This window comes from Balaenoptera borealis (genome assembly GCF_965194805.1).
Source record: "Balaenoptera borealis genome assembly, chromosome: 2".
NCBI classification, from domain to species: domain Eukaryota; kingdom Metazoa; phylum Chordata; class Mammalia; order Artiodactyla; family Balaenopteridae; genus Balaenoptera; species Balaenoptera borealis.
The window spans coordinates 41,531,296-41,537,403 of NC_138867.1; the positions used below are offsets into that span (position 1 = coordinate 41,531,296).

The window sequence follows — 6,108 nt, forward strand, 5'->3', positions numbered from 1 at the left end:
TTTCCCTTGCTGCTTTTAATATTTTTTCTTTGTATTTAATTTTTGATAGTTTGATTACTATGTGTCTTGGCATGTTTCTCTTTGGATTTATCCTGTATGGGACTCTCTGTGCTTCCTGGACTTGATTAACTATTTCCTTTCCCATGTTAGGGAAGTTTTCAACTATAATCTATTCAAATATTTTCTCAGTCCCTTTCTTTTTCTCTTCTTCTTCTGGGACCCTTATAATTCGAATGTTGGTGTGTTTAATGTTGTCCCAGAGGTCTCTGAGACTGTCGTCAATTCTTTTCATTCTTTTTCTTTATTCTGCTCTGCAGTAGTTATTTCCACTATTTTATCTTCCAGATCACTTATCCATTCTGCCTCAGTTATTCTGCTATGGATTTCTTCTAGAGAATTTTTAATTTCATTTATTGTGTTGTTCATCATTGTTTGTTTGCTCTTTAGTTCTTGTAGGTCCTTGTTCTACGTTTCTTGTATTTTCTCCATTCTATTTCCAAGATTTGGTATCATCTTTACTATAATTACTCTGAATTCTTTTTCAGGTAGACTGCCTATTTCCTCTTCGTTTGTTTGGTCTGATGGGTTTTTACCATGTTCCTTCATCTGCTGTGTGTTTCTCTGTCTTCTCATTTTGCTTAACTTACTGTGTTTGGGGTCTCCTTTTCACAGGCTGCAGGTTCATAGTTCCCCGTTGTTTTTGTTGTCTGCCCCCAGTGGCTAAGATTGGTTCAGTGGGTTGTGTAGGTTTCCTGGTGGAGGGGACTAGTGCCTGTGTTCTGGTGTATGAGGCTGGACCTTGTCTTTCTGGTGGTCAGGACTGCGTCTGGTGGTGTGTTTTGGGGTTTCTGTGACCCTACTATGAATTTAGGCAGCCTCTCTGCTAATGGGTGGGGTTGTGTTCCTCTCTTGCTAGTTGTTTGGCATAGGGTGTCCAGCACTGTAGCTTGCTGTTCGTTGAGTGGAGGTGGGTCTTAGTGTTGAGATGGAGATTTCTGGGAAAGCTTTTGCCATTTGATATTATGTGGAGCCGGGAGGTCTCTGGCAGACTAATGTCCTGAACTCGGCTCTCCCACCTCAGAGGCACAGGCCTGACACCTGGCTGGAGCACCAAGACCCTGTCAGCCACACAGCTCAGAAGAAAAGGAAGAACAAAGGAAAGAAAGAAAAAATAATAATAAAATAAAATAGTTATTAAAATAAAAAATAATTTTTAAAAATTAAAAAATTAAAAATAATAAAGAAATAAAAAAATAAGAAAGAAAGAAGAGAGCAACCAAACCAAAGAACAAATCCATCAATGATAACAAGTGCTAAAAACTATACTTAAAAACAAACAAACAAACAAAAAAACTGACAGAACCGTAGGACAAATGGTAAAAGCAAAGCTATACAGACAAAATCACACAAAGAAGCATAAAAATACACACTCACAAAAAGAGAAAAAGGAAAAAATATATATATATATCATTGCTCCCAAAGTCCACCTCCTCTATTTGGGATGATTCGTTGTCTGTTCAGGTATTCCACAGATGCAGGGTACATCAAGTTGATTGTGGAGATTTAATCCGCTGCTCCTGAGGCTGCTGGGAGAGATTTCCCTTTCTCTTCCTTGTTCGCACATTTCCTGGGGTAGCTTTGGATTTGGCCCTGTGTCTGCATGTAGGTCGCCCAAGGGCATCTGTTCTTTGCTCAGACAGGACGGGGTTAAAGGAGCAGCTGCTTTGGGGGCTCTGGCTCACTCAGGCCGGGGGGAGGGAGCGGTACGGATGCAGGGAGAGCCTGCGGCAGCAGAGGGCAGCGTGACGTTGCACCAGCCTGAGCCGCGCCGTGCGTTCTCCCGGGGAAGTTGTCCCTGGATCACGGGACCCTGGCAGTGGCGGGCTGCACCGGCTCCCGGGAGGGGCGGTGTGGAGAGTGACCTGTGCTTGCACACAGGCTTCTTGGTGGTTGTAGCAGCAACCTCAGCATTTCATGCCCGTCTCTGAGGTCCGCGCTGATAGCCACAGCTCGCACCCGTCTCTGGAGCTTGTTTAGGCGGCGCTCTGAATCCCCCCTCCTCACGCACCCCAAAACAATGGTCTCTTGCCTCCTAGCCAGGTCCAGACTTTTCCCCAGACTCCCTCCCGGCTAGCTGTGGCGCACTAGCCCCCTTCAGGCTGTGTTCACGCCGCCAACCCCAGTCCTCTCCCTGTGGTCCGACCGAAGCCCGAGCCTCAGCTCCCAGCCCCGCCTGCCCCGGCGGGTGAGCAGACAAGCCTCTCGGGCTGGTGAGTGCTGGTCAGCACCGCTCCTCTGTGCGGGAATCTCTCCGCTTTGCCCTCCGCACCCCTGTGGCTGCGCTCTCCTCCGTGGCTCTGAAGCTCCCCCCACACCCACCCGCAGTCTCCACCCGCGAAGGGGCTTCCTAGTGTGTGGAAACCTTTCCTCCTTCACAGCTCCCTCCCACTGGTGCAGGTCCCACCCTATTCTTTTGTCTCTGTTTTTTCTTTTTTCTTTTGCCCTAATCAGGTACGTGGGGAGTTTCTTGCCTTTTGGGAGGTCTGAGGTCTTCTGCCAGCGTTCAGTAGGTGTTCTGTAGGAGTTGCTCCACATGTAGATGTATTTCTGATGTATTTGTGGGGAGGAAGGTGATCTCCACGTCTTACTCTTCTGCCATCTTGAAGGTCTCCTCTTGGCAACTTTCAAATATACAATACAGTATTATTAACTATAGTCACCATGTTGTGCATTACATTCCCAGGACTTATTTATTTAATTCACATGCTGATATTTCAGGTATATAACTTAAATAATGTGCTCTTCAAGCAGGAATTATAGTTTTTCTACTAACACTCATTGTATATTTATGGAAATTGAGCATGTAATATAAGCTACAAAGACAATCAAATAGCAAAATTTATGATATTGTTTGGGCATCTGTAACATAAGATTAAGAATTAGTAAAAAGACATAAACAAAAGTGCCAAGTTACATAAATTAAAAAGGAAATCTTCAGGAGTTCCCTGGTAGTCTAGTTAGTGGTTAGGATTCTGGGCTTTCACTGCTGTGGCCTGGGTTCAATCCCTGATCGGTGAACTGAGATCCCACAAGCCACATAGTGCGGCCAAAATAAAAAGAAAGAAAGCTTTTAGAGGGTTTTCTTCAAATACAAAATACATAGAATAACTAATAAGAAGACAATATAACAAAATCTATAAGGTAGATAAAAGGATATCTTTTTTTTTTTTTTTTGGTTTCCAGCTTTTTAATTTTTCCCCTTTTACACAAAAAAAGTAGAAGAAATAATACAGGATTAAAACTGCAAAAGTAGTTAATTGGTAGAACACACATACACAAAAAAATCCAGATAGGAAGACAAGCTTATTTACAATGAGGAAACACATGTAAATTATGGTAGTTTGTATATGAAATATTAAAAAAGAAAAGTCAAACATATGCTACATGGTGCCACTGTTTACAGCAATACTGAAGGGGAGAAAACAACTTTTCTTTAGGAACAGATATACCACAAGGTCCAGGTTTTATAGCATCAGTGCAATAAATTCACAAAACTATATTACAGCTAGTTAATCAGTTTAAGAATTGTTCCCAAATATGTCACATTTCCAGCCCTCAGAAGTTCATTCCTACAGATTTCAACTACTCCATCTATGGGGACCAAAAGCAGCCAGTGTTACCATAAAATGAGAATCTTGAGGCTTACCTTTAAAGGCTTACTCTGGTCTTGAAAAACTAGTTGGATTTTCTACTGAAATGAATCTTGACTGAACACAGGATGAGTTTTGTTCTTTATTGGCTGGTCTTGGAATGAAGGTCATAGACATGACTCTTAACCTATCATGTACTTTAGTTTCAGTTAGCTGAAAATCTGAAATTAAAAGTATGCTAAAGATCCTAAATACCATCATGTGTAAGCCTGCTACTAAAAAGCCTTTAAGGATGTACTAACTTTAAGTGCAAGGGAACAAGAGTTCTAAGCCTGTCAGATTCCCCATTTGGGAGGAAGGATCAATGTTTCCAACAAATTGCTAAATTCTGCACAAGGGAGAAGCCAACACATACTAGGCCATGGAATTAGGTTCATTTTATTCCACGAGGATTCTTCTCCCACACTATTGAAACAGAATGAGGAATGAATCTTAACTGGTCTCTTCATCAGAAGTGGTAAACTTGGTTTCTGTATTCATGAAGCCAGGCAGTTGTTTAAGCAGACTGTGGAAGCAGCCAGTAGAACCAGCTTCCTGTAGTCGCAGACCACGATCTTGTATCCAGCTAAAGTGAAGATCAACTTGCACAGTTATCCCAAGCCACTGTTAACTGTACTAAAGGATGAAGTTCACCACTATATTATTTTAAAAGTAAGAGTTCAATTAACCCTGGGTGAGAAAAACCAAAACAAGTGGTAATGACGAATGAGTTGTCCATATAAGGCCAGTTGATGAGAACACACCCACGAAGACACTGGGCATAAAGCCTTACTTGGCAATTCGGAGTTTCTACTAACTAAGGGCAGAATGAGGGACAGCAAAGAGCTACATCTGTAACGTTTTAGTATCCAGACAGCATAACAGACACTGTCCCCAAGGACAATGTGTACACCATTAATCACACTGAACAAAGCAGATGCATTATTTATTTTTCTTTTCTTTTTGCTTGAGAAGCTTGTTTATCTCTCTTTTGGCCATTCCAATGTACTTCGAAATGATTCCATGTTGGTTTAGTCCAGGAAGCAAGAGTAAGAAAGTCATTATCAGGTAGGTGAGAAGGAGGTTGTGGACTTGCTGTCCCACCCAAGCAACTGCAGCAAGAGAAATTGATCATGGTCATGAAGTACATTTTAGGCTTTTCTTTCTTTACGTAAGGAGGCGTTTCTACCAGCCCACAGCCCTGCGTCGAGTTTTTACTAGATTGTTGCAAATTTCAAGGACTCTCTGCTGTTGCTCAGTGGTCCATTTATTGGAGCCAAAAATTCTAGGCACTAGAATGGGAACAAGGTAGTCAGCCAAGCACAAAAACATAACAAAACAGGAAACACCTGACAGAATGGATGGATCTGGATAGTAGATAGTCAGAAACACCAAAGAAACCACACCCATGATGGCAGGTGGAAACCAGGCTCTTCCCCATTGGAGGACTTCATCTGCCATCAGCATCACTTCTCCCCATCTTTGTAGCTACTCTTCCAGACTTGCAGTCTCTGCCGCCAGCAGACTGGTGCTGCGAGAATCTCCTTCTGCCATCGTTCCCGAGGTGACCCCTCAGCTAGTGCAAGACGCCCCCAAAACTGGCCTTCCTCAGAGCCACTCACGACAACCCTCATAAAAGGATATCTTAATTAAAATAAAATAAAGAAATGTACTACTGTAGTGACAATATAATCAACCAGAACAAAAAAAAAAAGAAAGCTCAGAAACATACATACCAATATTTAAATATTTTATAAATAAAATTATTCTAATTTTAAATCAATGATATCTTTTTAGTTACTGATTTGTTGGAATAAAAAATTAATGGTTAAAATGAAAGGAAATAGGGGCTTCCCTGGTGGCGCAGTGGTTAAGAATCCACCTGCCAATGCAGGGGACAGGGGTTCGAGCCCTGGTCTGGGAAGATCCCACATGCTGCAGAGCAACTAAGCCCATGCACCACAACTACTGAGCCTGTGTTCTAGAGTCTGAGAGCCACAACTTCGGAGCCCTCAAGCCACAACTACTGAGCCCATGCACCTAGAGCCCGTGCTCCACAACAAGAGAAGGCACCGCGATAAGAAGCCCGTGCACCGCAAGGAAGAGTAACCCCCACTCACTGCAACTAGAGAAAGCCCGTGCACAGCAATGAAGACCCAACGCAGCCCAAAACAAATAAATTTATTAAAAAAAAAAAACTTAAAGGAAACAAAAAAACAAAAATACCCTAAAAACATACAGGTAAACATTTATATAATTTTAAAATATGATCAACTTTTTTTGAAAAAAGCATAGGTAGTGTATAAGAATTGATTGGTAGATAGCATTTTATACACAAAGAGTTCTTAGAAACAAATAAAACATGAGTATCTCAGGGCAAATGGAGCAAAAGATATAAACCAGTGAGTCACAGAGTTTG

General features: G+C 42.0%; 1 pseudogene across 1 annotated transcript; it reads right to left on the minus strand.

Annotated features, from left to right (window-relative positions):
• Window positions 1-2,389: 2,389 nt before the first annotated feature.
• LOC309624372 (ADP-ribosylation factor-like protein 6-interacting protein 1 pseudogene) lies at window positions 2,390-5,258 on the minus strand (annotated as a pseudogene). Its single transcript has one exon. The product of its transcript is annotated as an ADP-ribosylation factor-like protein 6-interacting protein 1 pseudogene (transcript).
• Window positions 5,259-6,108: the final 850 nt, after the last annotated feature.